The sequence below is a fragment of the Peromyscus californicus genome, unplaced genomic scaffold, assembly GCF_007827085.1.
Source record: "Peromyscus californicus insignis strain IS unplaced genomic scaffold, ASM782708v3 Scaffold_18__1_contigs__length_77618521, whole genome shotgun sequence".
NCBI lineage: Eukaryota > Metazoa > Chordata > Mammalia > Rodentia > Cricetidae > Peromyscus > Peromyscus californicus.
Window position 1 is genome coordinate 73,014,955 of NW_026294480.1, and position 18,176 is coordinate 73,033,130.

Here is an 18,176-nt window from a genome sequence, read left to right on the forward strand (position 1 = left end):
TTTGTATTCATAAGATGAACTATATTTATCATTTTTCATAAGTATTTATTAATATAAGCTTGAAATTTAAGAAAATTAGTACATATTAAGTTTTAGCAAAAATACACAGAATTAAAAATATATAAACACAAATGTCTATATGTGCAATTGGAATCTCAATGCGATAGAGGAGGGGGCCCTGGGATCGTGCTTTGAGTCTGCGCAGCCTTGTCTCTCTTCCTTGTCTGTCTGGGCTTCAGCAGAGTCTGAGATGGCTGCTGGTCAGGCTGGCAAGGACTCCAGAGAGGTTAAGACAAAGGTATTCGCAGCGAGCTGGTTTGCAGATCCCTTTGGCCCATATTCATCGACACCTGAAATCTAGAACAACCAGCCACAGACATGTGGGCGATACTGCCGCTGTGTATAGTGCAGCTATCCTGTAGTATCTCACTGCAGAGGTGAGTTGAGCTGGTAGGAAAAGCGTTAAAAGACTTTGAACTTAAAGCGTATTACCATACCTCATCACTTGCAACCTGCTGTTCCTGAGATAAAGAATTGGACTCACTGATTAAGGCTCCAGTTGCGGCAGATGGTGTCATTCCACGCATCCACAAATCTCTGATTGGGAAAAAAGGTCAACAGAAGATGGTCTAAGGATGTCTGGATTTCTTATTATCTCAGGACTCTAAATATTAACAGCTGTCCACTGTTGGTCATTCCAACGCACTGTATCACTGTGAAAAGCACAGTTTTACCTTTTTAGATCTATTTGAGCAAGTTGGAGGTTTAATTAGCCTTCCAACCAACCAAATTTTTGCACTCGAATTTTAACCATATTTGAGTGTTACTGTGGTTTCAAAAAAGCTGTTGATTCTCAAGTAGTGGGTTCTGATAAAGTTGACTGTTTTTAAAAACTTGTTTGGATTTCAATTGTGATGCGGAAGTTACAGTAAAAACCATTTGGTTTTGCACAGACATTATTTCAACTCTGGTGGATATGGATATGGATATTCCCCCACCCCTGCGAAAAGTGTCTGTGTGAACCGATGAGAAACTGGATGCCAGTGGGAGGGTTGTGTGTACGTCAGTGCCATAAGTTACTATTATGCTTGAGTTTTCCAGTGGCGGAATCTGCCTTAGTAGAACAAGTGCTCAGTTAGCGTGAAGTTTGAAGGTCATCCTTCAGCACCAAACACAAGGGGAACACACAGGCATACATATATTAGGGTGTGTTTACATCATGCCACACATGAGCATGTTGTACACACACACAAATGCATACACAAACTCATGCTCTAGCACCACACACACGCATACTTATACAACCATACACTTCAGTTCACTCCCCAGCAATACCCATGCATGCACATATGTACAGTTGCACACTTACATACACATGAACACAAGCACAGATGCAAAAGAGTTGGGTAACTGTATCTGGATCTCTATATTTCTTTTAATTGCATGTGAATACACAATTATTTTAATACAATTTTAAAGTAAAAATTAAACGTTCCACCATTCTGTATTTGCATCCTCTACATTTACATAAGTCATAGGACTGTCTTATACTAAATAACTTCTTTAGATATTTTAAGGAAAACTCAGCATAAGAAGATTAATGACAAATTTAGAAGAACAGATGATGGGCACATGTAGATTATGAAATTTTGTAAAGCGGTGAAAGCACATGTAGATTATGAAATTTTGTAAAGCGGTGAAACACAGTGATTTGGGGAAATGAGTTTCTCATTCCCAGATACCCTCTCTGCTCTGTCTAGTGACATCACTTCAGCAAGCACCTCAGAACTACAGACTTTCTCTGAAGATAATTCAGTCCAGCTTTACATCCTACTTTGTAAATCAAAAGGAACACGGGGTGGGGACTGGGTGTACTGGAGATGCAGGCTGCAAGAAGATATCACACTTAATTAAGAAGCACCAAAGTGATATATTGTAAAATGCCAGATCAGAAGAACTGAAACACTTATGTTTTAATAGTTTCCTTTTGGTGACCTTAATTATGCTAATCTGCCTTTGATAAATTGTGACAGGGACTGTCAATTTAAATTGTCAACATGCTCATTATTGAAACAATAACATTTTGCAGTAATAATTGAATAGTTTAAACAGCTCCTTTCTGGGAGTTAGAGCCTTATAAGCTCTATCCATTGCCTACAGTCTATAACACTTACAGGGTTTCTAGATGGGACAGGAAGTTTGCAAAGTCCTAACAGTGTCGTAAACAGCTAGCACAGCCCAGAAATTGCAGAACCACACAATCTACTTTGATTACAAACTACAATTATTAATAGTCTTCTATTTAATATGGCCAAATTAATGGTGAACCAAAATGGATGATTAGATCTTTTCTTTCTCAATATTTAGTGTTTCATTATTGTCTGTTGCCAGGATAATGATGAGATAATAACTTAATGAATGATAAGTTCTTATTAGTAGTTACAGTACCTACTGTACATACAGTATCTGTACATTACTGTGTTAATACAGCATCAGAACATGACACAAGGACTTGCATCTGTCAGTGACTGTTTATACTGAATCACAGCAGTTGGTAATAAAAATTGGTTATGTTTTATGGTTTCTCATGGACATGTACGTGTAGTCTCCTCTTAATATTTTAAAGGATCAGACCTCTAAGCTTAGTTGTCTTTTTTCCTTCAAACTATTGAGACCAGAATAAAAGTACATCAGGAAGATTGTACTAACACTTTGATTGCCCTCTATATGGGTGGCTTTTAGGCAATTGAGTCAGGTATTGGTATATAAAACATTTACATTTTGTATGGATGTTAGAATCAAGTTCATTTTATCTACTATTAATAAGGGCTAAACAAGTGGGTAAAGTGTGACGTACCCACACTCTTACATGTGTGTTTATAACTATACCAATACTCAAAAATAAAACAAAAAGAAGGAAGGAAGAAAGAGAGAAATAAAGAAAGAAGCAGAGAGAGAGAGAGAGAGAGAGAGAGAGAGAGAGAGATGTGGAGGGTGGAAGCAAATATCTGAATGTTTTTAGTACTCCAAATGTAGAAATTATGGGTGGTTGCTAAAACTGATGATGTTTTTAAAAGATAGATAAAACTGCATGTTATGTGTATATGTTCAGTTTTAGTTTTTATTGACTTTGTGACTTTTTTTTTTTTTTTTTTTTTTGTTTTTGTTTTTCGAGACAGGGTTTCTCTGTAGTTTTGCGCCTTTCCTGGAACTCACTTTGTAGACCAGGCTGGCCTCGAACTCACAGAGATCCGCCTGGCTCTGCCTCCCGAGTGCTGGGATTAAAGGCATGCGCCACCACCTCCCGGCTGACTTTGTGACTTTTAAAGAATATTATTGAAACTCTACCTTGGAAGTCAGGTGACCCAGAGAAGATGAGGTGCTGTTTTCTTTGTGAAGTCAGTGCGTGCTAACACTATCATCGTCAGCTCTGGATGAATACCTTTACCACTTGAAAGAAACACCACATATCAAATTTGACTTTACAATCTGGCTAACACGGTATGCAGCTTAAATGTCTATAGATTTAATTTGGTTAAAATCTGAGATATACTCAAAATTTAAATTTTCAGGTAAACAGTGCCTTGTTTCTTTCCAGTCAGTTTTGAAAAATAAATTTTAAAATGGATGCTTCATAGACTTTTATTGTGCATGTAAGCATGATCAGCCAATCAGCACAGATTTAAACACGGACAACGATTGGAGTCTTACTGGCTTTGAATTTTTGGGGTTCCTTCAGCTTCTACCTTATGAGTACCGGGATCACAGAGATACAATAAATGCAGTTCACATTCCATCATTTTCATTTTTTTTCTGATTCCACACATAAAATAATTCTTAAATCATGAATGTATATTTAGTAATTTGGTGCCCTAAAGTTATATTTGGTTGGGTAAACCATTAGAATACATTTTAATGGTCAACTTTTAAATTTTAATGAATAGTTCTGAACACTTTGCCGTGTGAAGTCTGTTGTTTGCCCTGTACTGCTACCTGGGTGGACCTGCAGTTAGGTGGATGGGACAGTTTGGTATACATTTCTCTGTTACAAAGACAAATCCTCCCTTTCTCTGAAATCTTTCTCCACTGTTATGAGCCTGGTAGCTGGACAGTCTCCTGTCTTTCTTTCTTTCATGTGTGTTCCTTTCTTCTAACTCTCTCCTTAAATTATTTGAAGACAAAAATGTGATTCTTATTTATCTTCAGCATCTGAATCCCAGTACTTTATTACTGGTATTTACTTAGGGTCTTCTCAAAAGTGTTGGTTACTTTGTATCATTGGAACACATCTCAGAGTATGGGCGAGTCACACTTTAGCTATTTATTTTGCCTTTATTAATAGTGGATTAAATAAACTTGATCCTAACATCCATATAAAATGCAAATATTTCATTTACCGATACCTGACTTAGTTACCTCAAGCCATCTATGTAGAGAACAATAAAATTGTTAATTTGTTAATAACAAATGAGTTGTCAGTAACCACCACTATACACAAAGATACATAACAGAATACTTGTTACATAAACTGGATCCCTTCCCTATCAAAAAATCCTTTTATTTATATATTTCTTTTATTGTTTGAGATTACATAAAGCCCCAATTCCTAGTCACTGGCTGTGATGTAAAATTAGACGGGCTTCCAATCCAGTACAACTGTGTTCTTTTGAAAAGGAGAAAGTTGGACACAGATAAACAAACAAGATAATATTATGTGAAGTAAAAGCACATAACCGGACAGGCAGCTAGTCAGTTCATGATCCTGGACACTTATGGTGTGCTTGAGTGTGAAAAGCCTATTCCTCTGGCTTTTAGATGGGCCGTAACTCGGGAGTTAGAGTAGCAGATGCTCATGGTCAAATAAAATTTTACTCTTAGTGGCCAGGTTTTGTCCCCTGAATTCAAACAATGAAATTTGGAGACCACAGATGGTGGGTCTCAGATCCATAGGCAGAAACTAAGCAGGAAGTCGGAAGGCAAAGCCCCTCTGTGGCACCTGGGAAATGGTGCGACCCACTCAAGTCTAAGGGACTTCAGTGAGACTCACAGCGGAGCCCGAGCTGAGGGCATGGCAGGCAACGAGAATCAGCTCATCAGTCAACTGGCCCAAACTGGAGGCGCTCCCATCTTCTCAGTATCCATCCTATTCTCATAGGTAGCAAGATAAGGAACCCAAAACCACTTTTCTCTTTCAGCCTTCCTGGCTATCGGCAACGACATTCTTGGAGCCACTGCTTTGGGTCTCTGGCCTGCTTGCTCAGTTTGTACTCCTTGTTCCCCTTAGTAATGCCCAAACTGCCAGAAACGAGGCTGGAGAAGAGAAAGGATTCCCCGGCAGCTCTCATAATAAGCCAACACTCTGGGCACGTTGGCCTCAGACTTCTGGCTGTTTAGAGCTGTGAGGCAGGCAGTACATCTCTGCTGTTGAGGCCGTCTATGTGATAAAGTACTACACTACATAAATAATCTATGATTAAAGACCAGTGTTCTCTTAGCTGCTCATTACTTGAGGATTATATAAATGACTAGCGTGGCTAAAGTCTGAATAGTTTCCTTTGAAACACTTCTTAAAATTAACCATCACTGGAAACTCTCAAAGCCAAAAGTCCAATTTGAGGTGAAGGCCTCTTCAAAAGTAGGCACCTTAGAGAGAAGAGGGCCAGGTAGGGTTTCTGATGGGCTCAAGCACGGATTGGAAGAGCATGAAATGCAGGTAGGGACTGAGGGTAGAAACCCCCACTCTTTACTTGTGTTCTTTTATTCTCCAGTCATTCCTCAACATTTCGTTTTTCATAATATGATACATGTCAGAGAGATCAGTCAGAGTCTTTGCTTCTAAATTAGCCCATAAGTTCCAGAAGTTTCTTTTTCTTTCTTTCTTTCTTTCTTTCTTTCTTTTCTTTCTTTCTTTCTTTCTTTCTTTCTTTCTTTCTTTCTTTCTTTCTTTCTCTCTTTCTTTCTAGATACTTGGTTTGCCTCTCTGTGATGGTTTCATGCCATACATAAAGACCAAGCAAGCTCCATGAGGATAGAAAGGTGAGACTCAGATTTTATATTTTTGTAACATTTTTGTAACACATAATGTCTGTGAAGAGATGTAGCAGTGCGGTACTAATTCTGCAGGTCTTTTAAAAATCAATAATTGGTGTTGGTAATAAGAACTGGGCTGACAACCAACTGTGAAAGAGCCCTCATTCCTGCAGAGCCAGTGGGAACGGAATCAGATGATTACCAACTCCAACTATCGCTTGCAGTCAAAATTAGTCAAATACCCTTTTTACCTTAAAATATGTGTCCTGGTATTAAAAGGGGTTCTGTATAAAGAGTTCAGAATAGACCTGCTGCAAAGTGTTCAAATCAAGGGTACTTCCCAGTTGGGCTACCGGCCTACATTGTAGAATTCACTCTAGCAGAAGCCCTTCTCCTCCCAATTAAAGAAGAAAGGGTGTGAGGCCCACGGTCTGTGCAGTGTGTTTGCTGTGACTTTTAACTCCATTTCACCTTCTGTGTGTGGCTCTCCTTTATGACACCGCCAGGTAGAGGAGCCGAATCCAGTCTGTCCTGTAAATGAGGCTGTTAGCATCTCTTTCACAGTTTTAAAAGTCAATGTGGGAACTCTTTTCTGGGCCTGCTGCTCTCCTACTCATGCTGTCTGGGAAAAATCCAGTCATTTATTTTTATTCAAATCAAAGGGAGAAATTTTTGTTATGAAATAAGTTACTCAGAAATGTGCAGCAACAGATTCCATGTCTTAACAGCATATCACCGTGAGATGATATCCTGCCTGAATTATCTTAATGAGGAAATGTGTCTACCCACTGAATATGTAACTTCGATTTTCAGCTTTGACTTTAGCTGCACTCAATTGTTCATGACCTTACAAAATCTCTTCAATCTCCTAGAGCCCATTGCTCATTTCCCTGTGTGCTCCCATGGAGCTGATCCAATGGTTTTTAAGAGAGATCTGAGCATGAACAAGCTCTGCTGGGCATGGGGCAAGGCAGGCAATGGGCCCTGTGCTCCTTGCTTATCATGGTGGAAAATAGGTATAATAATATCAGCTTCATTGGGAAGCTCATTGCAATTAATGTCTGGAAAATGATTTGAAATCCCAAAGTTTCAAAAAAAAATGCAATTGTTAATTATTTAAGTATCATCTGTCCAATAAAAAAGCAAAAACAACAACAAAAATAATTTTTAAAATCCTACTGTTATTTGGATTATTTTAAACCACTTTTTCTAAAAACCACTTGAAAGAAAAAAGGACAATTATACTACCTGCATGCATAAATTAATATGGTAGTTATACAGTGCTTTGAAAATTGCCTCCTTGGAATGTTTGTTCTCCCTGCGATATCTTGTTAAATGGCCAACATTTCACAGCCCTACCCCATCCCTTCAGCAATGAGGGAGTCCATCTAAGGAAGGTGCTTTTGTTTATTGATCTGGATTGGATTTCCATAGTGTCCAAATGGTGATAATGTTTAGCTTGGTTTCATTTAAATTTGAGGAGAAAAAAGGAGCAAATGTTGGAAAATGAAGGATGGGAGCTGGGAAAAAAACTTCATCTTACATTCTGTGAAGAAAAGAGAACTTTTCCAAACAGAGAGGCCCAATGTAAGCTAAACATTCCTGTTTGGGTTTGAGCAACTATTCAATGCTTATATCCATGTGTCGCGTGACTATATCTGACTTCACCATCCTGTTATTGAAAGTAGATTTCAAAATGTTTTTAAACAATATACATGTAACACCTGTCATTAATAGAAGTCTTTAAATATATTAACATGAAAATCAAATAGAGAGCAAACATATTTCTAAAGATGAATCTCTTGCCTGAATTTGTTAAAAAGCAACTGATTTTATGTTAAAATACAAAAGTGAGCATTTTAATTGGAACAATATGTAATTGAAGAATTCATATATACCTGCCATCTGTTGTATGCATCTAGGAGGAGATGCTCAATGTGAAAACATGTTTATTAGTGCTTTACTACCTAGAAATGCAAAACTAAACTGTATAGCTTCCATGAATCCTTATAATTTGGTGTGTGTGTGTGTGTGTGTGTGTGTGTGTGTGTGTGTGTGTGTGTGTGTGGTTTTTTGCTTTATTTGCAGTTTATCTAATATTTGAAAATACTTTTTGTATCAATTAACAAATTAGCAGTGTATCTGGGTGGAAAAACCCCGTCTGAGTTACAAAGTGAATTGTTCCGCAGCTGCAGAACCAAGTGGTTCAGCTGAGTTGATGCTTTTCATTTCTTTTGCATGTGTCAGCGTTAATGGAGCAAGCTTCTATGAAGCCTTACGTGTGAAGATGGTGCTGAGCAGACTAGATTCAATTCTGTTAGATTCAATTCTGTTAAATGCTTTTTGCATTTTTTCTTTCTTTTCTTTTTTCTCTCTTCCCCCTCCACTATCCCCCCCCTTTTGGGGGAATACCACACAAAAGGAGACTTCAAATCAGGCTGAACTTCAAGCAAAAGTTAATGCTATTCTCTTGTGGGTTCAACCACCCACTTTGCTTTAGGTCACTAGTTGAGGCTAATGCCGCTCTGAGAGGCTGCGGTAAACTTGGCATCTCCTTGATTAGGCTCCCCGCTGATCTAATACACATACTAGCTCACTTGCCAAGTCAAATAACACATTTAGTGAATAGGAAATAAGATTTAAGTGGGCCAGCACAATGCGGCTTACCCTCTCATCTTCTTACCCAGTCCCTCTCTTTGTAAGCAAGGCTGTGAAAACTGCTCTTGTTAGAGGACTTAATCTTCATTTTTTTCCTGTAGATTATTTGGAAACAGGTCAATTGAATGTTGGAACTGCTAACTCCTCCCACTAAAGAAAGAATCTGCTTGTGGCTTACTGATTGCATCATTTAAATGAAAGGCTCCTATTATTTAAAAGAAAATGCTGTCAGTATGAGGGTCTGCTGGAATTAATAAAATGAAATCCTGATATTAGATGCAGTCCTTTTAGCAATGTGTTTATTTCTTTGTCTTACAGATTCTGCTCTAAAATGTGCCTTGTATTAACAGTGATGAGTAATGGATGGGGCTGATCACATCAGTACATATTCATCTCCCCTAGCTGTTCTGCAGCAGTTAATTCTTAAATACAGTAGGTTATAACAGGGTGACATTTCTACAGTGCCTTTCATAAGAGCAATCTAAAGCATGTCACACAATGTTTGACTTTGAACTATTCTATTTCCTAGAGACACAAATCTCAGGATGAATTTATGCCTTTGTGGTTTATTTCTTTTTAAAGAATGAGTCACTGTATTTGTGACAGTTTGAAGTTGATCACAGATCACCATAGATTATTGAGCTACCCATGCCCTAATGACCTGGAACTGTCCCTATCTGCATCATGTGTGAGGGACTATGATGTCTGTGGACATTTTATAATCTATTTATCTCTTCTGGTCATACAGATTTATGTGTATCTCTTTTCTGATTAAATCTGAAACCAAGGCTTGCATTCTGAAGAAATAAAACATATCTGTGTAAAACCTGTTATTCCCTGACACTTGTGAGTTAGAGAAAAATGACCAAAATGCTCTTAACAAAAATAGAGAGTTGACTTCCTTCTCTATAGGATGAAGCATTAAATGTACAAAATATACAAAGTACAATGAAATTAAATACCCTCCACATTCCTTGGCAGTTATGGCAAATAGAAACACTACCTGCGAATGTCACACATTTGCAACTGCTGCTTCCATGTAGAGATAATTTATTGACCAAACAACCATTTTTTTCCGTGCAACATGAAAAAAGCTATACCAGTTGTACTGCATATAATTTCATCCACTAAAGTAATCCCGGGGTCTCTGTCTGCACATGTGTGCACTGAGAGTGTGTAAAGTGATGACGGTAATAGTAAGACTTAATAAATCCCAGTCTGGACCTGAGACGGTGTTTGGTTTGGAACGTTTTTGTAACCTCTAGGGGAACATACAACTATGAAGTCGATGCTGGCACTCGCCATCACCTTCACTATGATTGTGATTTTTCTTTTAGTTGTTGTGAACATTATAAATGTTCAAACTCAGTTTTAATGGAAAAAATTGAAAAAATAAAAAGATTAGAGAGTAAAATGTGATTAAAAATAAAATAATTATAAAAATGAGAATAGCCTTTTCCCTATACTAGTAAAATCAGCTGCTGGTAGGTGACATCTGACCTCTTGCTAAGAGGTCTGCTAAGAATCAGAGACATAAATGGCAGATAAAAATTTAAACATTTAAACTAATAATGTTTAAGAAATAACTGTGAATGAAAAGATTTAAACAAAAGGCAATTTTTTTATTTTTTGTTTTGGAGGAAATCGCAGAAATTATTTTTAGCTATTTTCTTTTAACAAATGTATGCCAAAATGTGATCTTTGCAATTCTTAGCAAGGAAGCAAGCCTTTTTTTCCATTAACTAGATAACATGTTTTAGCAATTTCTTAGTTTCTATGAGATGATTCAAGTAGGAATAAACACACAGTGATAAGAAACAAAAATGATCTCTTGTGTTCTCATCTACCTTTCTATTTCAAAGTCACCCTCCTTTTTAAATTCACAAAATTAGAACCATATTTATTCAAAATTTGAGTCATCATAATATTTTTGTTTTCTAATTCTCTTGGATATGAATTGGAATGGGCACTCCTCCACTCTTTCCAAAGGTAAGTATGGAGTCCAATTTGTAATTGGTATGAATGGGATCATGTACAATAAGTGACATCAAGATATGGTGTGTGTCCTACATGTCTCCTCAAAGACCATAGACTAACAATATAGATCATTTTGTCAGGCATTAATAAATAAAACGATCAGGACCTAGAATTATAATCTGTAAATTACCATTTGTAAATTCGAAGCTATAAAATCTGTAAATTTACAATAGCAATTGGAAACTGCCTGCTGTTTCCTACCAACACCTAATCCAGGTGTCATGTGCAAACATGACATGAAATTGCTATGTGGGCACAGTAGAATGTGTGCAGATAAATAATAAATAGTTACCAATGTTTTAAAGGTATGATTAAAGAGAAGAACTGAATTGCTGAGTTAATGATACTTTAATTAGTATAACTATGGTAATATTGCTCATTTCCATTATAATAGTCAGAATTGAGTTTTATGCACAAAAACTTCTAAATGGATCTTTTATCTTCATCACTAAGTTGAGAATGTAGGATGCATTTTAATATATATGAAATACTCTCTCTACCCTCCACTATTTTACTAAATCTCAAAACTGCCACATGTACATTTTAGCAAGAAAATTGAAGTCATATTTTCATGGTAAGAACTTCCCTTTAAGCTCTGTAACAAGCATGCTCAGGGTATAATAAAGAGATGTAGCATGTGTAAAATACAGTTGTACAATTTTTAAAAACAGGCTGAAATTCAGTTATAAAGATTATGAGAAAAAAACGCACATTGCTCCAAAGTTTAATTTTTCACTGTGCTCATTATGACCAGCTGCCCCATGCAGTTTTTTCCTCCTACTTAAGATGTTCAGATAAACATTTATAGAGCAACAAATGCATGATTTCAGGTGACACGTGGTTATCCTTTTATCTAGACTTCATCGGTAATATCTATTGTATTTTAAAAACAGCAGGAAGGAGTCACGCCATACAACACGCCCACGTGAGAGGTTTAGAGAGGGGAGGGGAGAGAAGGGGATGAGAGTGAAGGAAGAGAAAGAGTAAAGAGATGGGAGGTGATCAAGGCCCGCCTTTTATAAGGGAACATGCGCACAGGGGATGGTCTTAGTAGCTGCGGCTGTGGACATACCCTGTCAGGACCCTAAGGGCAGGACAGTACAGATGCCTAAATGCTAACAATATCTACTTTGTAGAAGATACATGCATTTTGTTGATTGGATGGAATATGAAAATACTTTATTGGGCCGGGCGGTGGTGGCGCACGCCTTTAATCCCAGCACTCGGGAGGCAGAGCCGGGTGGATCTCTGTGAGTTCGAGGCCAGCCTGGTCTACAGAGTGAGTTCCAGGAAAGGCGCAAAGCTATATACAGAGAAACCCTGTCTCGAAAAACAAAACAAACAAACAAACAAACAAAAAAAAAACTTTATTGGATCCATTAAATTTGTTTCATAGCCATTCACAATTGTGAATACCTAGATGAAACAGAAGACACACATTCTAGAATGGAACCCTGTAATTGGAAAGGAATCCACTAAGAAATCTGATTAGTTAAGAAAACACGCATACTATTTACCTTAAAATTAAAAATAATTCTTTAATAGTTACAAAAAAGAGGCCTATCATACAAAACACTGCATTTTCTGTTTATGTGCAGAAAACGTTTCTGTCCCAAGTTCTGTCCTGAGGAGCGCGTCCTTCTTTCTCACAGTTCATACTTAGGAAACTCATTTGAAGGACTGCGAATAAGAACCTCAGCCCACTCAAGCAGCAGCCTGTGCAGCAGAGACGCGTTTTCTTTCAGATTCTCTTCAGCAAATGTCAGTGGGTTCACTCATTAGGACTTCTAAAAAGAGGGCCAGCCACAAAGCCATCTTTGTGTTCTCATCACACAGCCTTGGGATGAAGTAGTAAGCAGGAGTGAGTTCCGATTCGCTTCCACATCCGTGACAGACTTTGACACTTTAGAATGTTTTATGTTATCAGAAACTACTTGGAAATAGACACATTCTTTAACTGACAGTTTCCACTTTTATAGTGATCTGTTTCAGGGAAGTCATACCAAAGTTCATTTTATCCTAGGATGTCTACTTCGTTTGCTTTCTGTTTTTAATTTGGCTGTTTGTTTTCTAAGAGGGAGAGAGTGAGATAGAACTGGGTGAGTGGGGAGGTGGGGAGGATCTTTGAGGAGTTGGGGAAGGGGAAATTGTGTTCAGAATATACACTATGAAAAGATATTTTCAATTAAAAAAGAACAAAACAAAATTATATGCTTTGCTCATTTTTCCCTTTAAAAGCAATACTAAGGACTGATAATAGCTGGGAAGGGATACTGATGGACAACAGGGAACTAAATTTTTGTCTATGCCAAAACGATTTTCTTGAACGGTTGTGGGAACATTTTATTTTGTCCTCTATTCAAACGTGGATAGTACATCAGCTATCAGGAATATTAACTCTTCAATTTACAAAACTGTTAAATGTTCCTACATTTATTACCTGGGTTGGTGGACTAGTTAAAACCAGTCAAGATTTCATCTAGGTATATAGATAAAAAGTATTTTTAATTGGCCTTGAAATTGAATATAATTCAATTACATATCTTTTTATCTATTCTTTTCTTTATTAGGAAGGATTATCCTGATGAGGTTTGGGTAATAGCAAGTTGTGCCTGAGGCCCTGAAGCATCCTTCCAGATTCCAACAACGTAATGAAGTATTAAGAAGTTTGTTTTCCTTCTTAAAATCTTACTAAGGTCAAGAGCTCCTGATTCCCTTAGAGCAGAGCTGAGAATTTGGGTGAGTTAGAAGGGTTCCTATTAATCTTTTTAAATACACTTATTGAAGCCATAGGGAGATTTTAAATATTCTTTTCCCCATATCACAATACCAACCTAATAAATGAAAACACATAATTTTTGTTAAAGAAGTCTCCATTATTGACCTTGAGCAGAAATGCTTTGGTATAACATCTAGAAATTACATATACATGGGAATAAATTAATAGGGAAAAATTTTTTAATGAACGGAATCAAGAAATAAATTATAAAATCCTTTGCATACAGTAACTGAAAGTTTCATCTTGTTATTTACCAATCCTACAAAAAAAAATCCTTCATTTTCTCTCACTTCTAAAGAAAAGGTAAGTCACAAAGATTTAGCACTATATTTAATTCGCATAGGCACTTAAAATTTGTCAAAGATGTTAAGCAATATACCTCATCCAATTTTTTCATTTTTGTGTGCAAAGAGCTTGAATTACATGGTTTCTTCTTTCCCCTTGAAAAATGAAAAAAACAATGTATTACAGCTTACAACTGGAACATTTTAAGATTTAGTATCCAGAAATTAAATGTATCATGAAAGGATAGGTGGAGTTTAATGTACACCCTATCAGTGTCGGTCAGTGACCTGGAACATTTTCAGGATTAGTCTGAATAAAATGTATTCCCTCCTATTTTCTCTCCTCATATGAATGTATTTTAGTATCTTTCAGTAGGTCAAAGGCTTTTTCTAGTGATTCTAAATAGAAATGAATTTCAGTAATCAAATTATATTAATGAAAAACCCAATGTAGAATACATTCAAAACACACTATTTGAGTTCAGACATCTATAATAAATTTACCTATATCTATTCCACATGAATAATATTTGCTAAAATTTATATTTATGTTTATACAGGTTATTTTCTAAAAGCACGTTTTAGGGGAAATATCTATGAATTTTGATTCTAAATTCTGACCCAAAACATACATCTTAGATTAATCTGAAGGTTAATATGGATACATATCATGATAAGTGTTTAAGTGTTACTATTACTTATAGCAATGTTCAGCCTTCTGGTTTATATTAAGCATACTCTACATATGATCATGAGAAATTTTATTAAACCAATAATACCTGGAGCTTGATAATTATCTTTGAGTGAAAGGAGGAACATGCCTCAGTGGATTACATCTCTTGCCTTAGAGGTACTATTAATTGGAGTCAATTTTTCCATTAGACCAAAGGTCCTGTGAAATTTTTACATCTACAGATCGCCACTCCTATAACACGAACATTCTAATGATTTTCCACCACAAGGCAACACACTAATTCAGTGCAGTGTTAGCCAGTAAAGTTGATAAGCAGCTTTGCACTTGAAACTGTAAAAGGGAAATAAAATAAGAATTTCAAAGTTTTTATTTTCTATTTCTTTAAATTCCAAAAAGCATAATCTGTCTATTATCTTTCAGAAGAGCTTAGTGATTATTTTACACATAACTCTAGTTATTAGCTTCTAATAATATTTGAGAGGAGGTAGCAAGATAGCTCAGCACATAGGGGCATTTGTCACCAAGCCTGATGGTCTGAGTTTGATCCTTGGAACATATAGGGTAGAAGCAAACAACCAAATACCTCAAGTTGCCTTCTGGACACAAATGTATGGCATAGCAGGAGAGTGTCCTCCTGAAACATAAGTGGAAAAAAATTCAAAATATTTGAAGGGAATGGAATGGGACAATTGAATTTAAATTAGCTTAATTACATTTTGTTAAAATAATTTGGTTAAATATTATACTACTACCTAGCAAAGAAAACTATAGAATAAATAGAAAGGGGAAATAATAGTTAATTTTAAATCATATCCATTGACCAATTTAACAGAACTAGTGATTTTTAGAACCGTAGTTGATGAAGCCAAATATAGATTCATCTAAAGTCAATCATATTGTGTGAAATGATAAAACTCTTGTTTTTTCAAATATAAACTTTTTTTTCAATTCAGCTTTGTCTTCATGAAAGCCTCCATGAAATGTCCTCCATATTTATATTCAGACTGAAGCTTAGTGCTGAGGGGTAAGCCATACTCATACTCCTCATGGATGCTCAGTTTAGAAGTAAGCACAGTAGAGCTGGCAGGCTGAGAGACTGTCCAGGCGTAAGGAACAGACATATAAGTGACTGCTTGACCACACCTGAATTCACTTTAGATGCTTTATTTGTCTTTTGTTTTTGCTCCAGAAAGCTGTACAACAGCTCTTCTTTAAAGAACATGTGTAAGGAAGTGGTAACTAAGTTTGCCTTCACCAGAAATCTTGATTTCTTTGAGAAAAATATGCCAAATGACAGTGTGATTCCTTGAATTAACTCTTGAATCGTAAGTGTCACAGGGATCAAAGAATGAACAGAATAGATTTCTACATAAACTGTGACTTTTATTTCCTTGAGTAGAAAGTTTTTACATTGTCAGTATGCTGATACTAAAGAAATAATGTAATTTGAATGAAATGTTTCACTGCTGTTTGTATGATAACAAAAGTAAAGTTTAAATCATTCTCTGGGATGTGCAGTCTGCATTTATCTTTAATTTTGGGAAAATGTATTTTATAAGTTTCTTTGTCTCATTACTATTTTGTACTTTAGTCACAACACTGCCATATATTTAAGTGTAGGCAAAATTTTAACTACAAATGGAGCAGAAATTGATGACATTCATCCTAAAAGAGCACAAAGTTAAGCAAATTATGTATCATTTTAATAAAAATTATCAACTTGATCACGAAGACATTTACCAAATTGCTACTCTAGATACATTTATAATAGAGACATGTGTACATCTGTATGTGTGCACACACACTGACACACACCTGTTAGGTGGTGATCAGAAGACTAATTAATTCATATCTTTCTTGGAGTATGCTTCTTAGAACTAATTTGTCCATTACCAGTGTACCTTGTATTTTGTACATGTAAACCATTACTTTGACACCCTAGATAAGTTATGTTGAAAATATATCACATATTTCATCTTGTAAACCATTAGAATTACCTTCCTTAACTTTAGTGGAATGTATTTCCAGATCTTGAATGCAGATAATTATTAAATAAGTAGTTACACAGAATTGGAAAATTTACATTCTCTCTGTGAAGTCACTGCTATCCAGCAGCCAGTTAAATGCATAGGTACAAAATAAAAGCCAGAATAAAATGTTAAAATCAACAAATTTTGAAGCCAGAAGGTGAGCACAACCGTGAGATGCAGTCATATTATGACCAGCCTCATTATGCTTATGTCTGTACTGAAGTGTTTTGTCTTTAGTCCTCTTGGCCAATGCCAACATGTCATTCTTAAAAAAAGATGCATGGGGCTCAGGAAATTAATATCTGTGGTATATTTAATAGAAGTAAAATAACCTACCAAGTCACAATTAGCACCTTGAAAATAAGCACAACTAACTTTTAAAATCTACTAAGTAATATATATATATATATATATATATATATATATATATATATAAGCAATTTCTAGAATTTTCCATATTTGTCATAGGTTTAATTTCTTTAGAATATTTCATCAAAAGAAACACAAGTTTAAGAATTTTTAATGTGAAATCTGAAAAAACTTAAAAATATGAAGTAGTGAAAGTGTTTATTTCAAAATCATAGTAAGGAAAAATGCACATCTCCGTCAGAAAGAGAGGAGCTCACACTTTTCAAAAGTGATAGAAGATTCATGCAATTATTATTAAAATATCAATGAATCTTTATAAAAATCAGAAAAAAATGAAAAATTTGTGTTAAAACTCAAAATCCTTTAAGCCTTCAATGCAAAAATATAGACTCAGAAAGGATTATACCACCTAACCAAACATACTACAAAGGTGTAGTAATTGAAACAGCATTAAACGGCATAGAAGCAGACACACGGACCAGCGGCACAGGACTGAGAGCCCAAGTAAACCCACTCATATATCATCAGATGACTTTTACTTACATTCTAAGAGCAGTCGTTGGAAGGATGATCTTTTCATAGAGCAGGGAAAAGCAAATACTCACAAAACGTTACTAGACTCTTACCTCTTTGTGAAATAGATCAAATAAGACTGGATTAGATTTAAATGTAAGACGAGAAACTGTGAAATTACAGAAGAAAATACAGATCTCTTATTTTTGTTGCTATGCTAAAATACCCTGATAAAAAACAACTTGGGATAAAAATAGTTTGCCTTAGGATGTAGTCCACGGATTGAGAAAAAGTCAAAGTGGCAGTGACCCAAACCAGATAGTGGCATCACATCCACAGTCAAGAATAAAGAGAATTAAAAACATGCACACTCACTTACTTGCCTGATGTCAGCTTTGTTTCTCTGCTAAGATATAGTCCAGTACTTAGAGAATGGTGCTGCCCACAGTAGGCTGGACCTTCCATGTAAACTAACTCAAATAAAACAGCTCCTATCAGCCACACCCACAGGCTTTCCCAGTGTAGGTAATCTTTTGTTGCTGTTCATCTCACAGGTGATTGATTAGTTAAAGCTAACCATCACAGGAATATACTTCAGGACATTAGAATGAGCAAAGACACCTCGTGTAAGACCCCAAAAGTACAAGAAACAAAAATTGAAATAGACATCAGGTTTAAAACAAATTGTAAACAAAAAACATCTACAAAATAAATAAAAGAATTATGAGTGAAATGATAAAATAAGAGAAACTGCATGTTTACAAGGGGCACATATTTAGAAT

The 18,176-nt window shown here is 36.0% G+C and overlaps 1 pseudogene; it reads left to right on the forward strand.

Moving 5' to 3' along the window:
- The first annotated feature begins 250 nt into the window (after nt 1–250).
- Nucleotides 251–633, forward strand: LOC128113293 (histone H2A.Z-like; annotated as a pseudogene).
- Nucleotides 634–18,176: the final 17,543 nt, after the last annotated feature.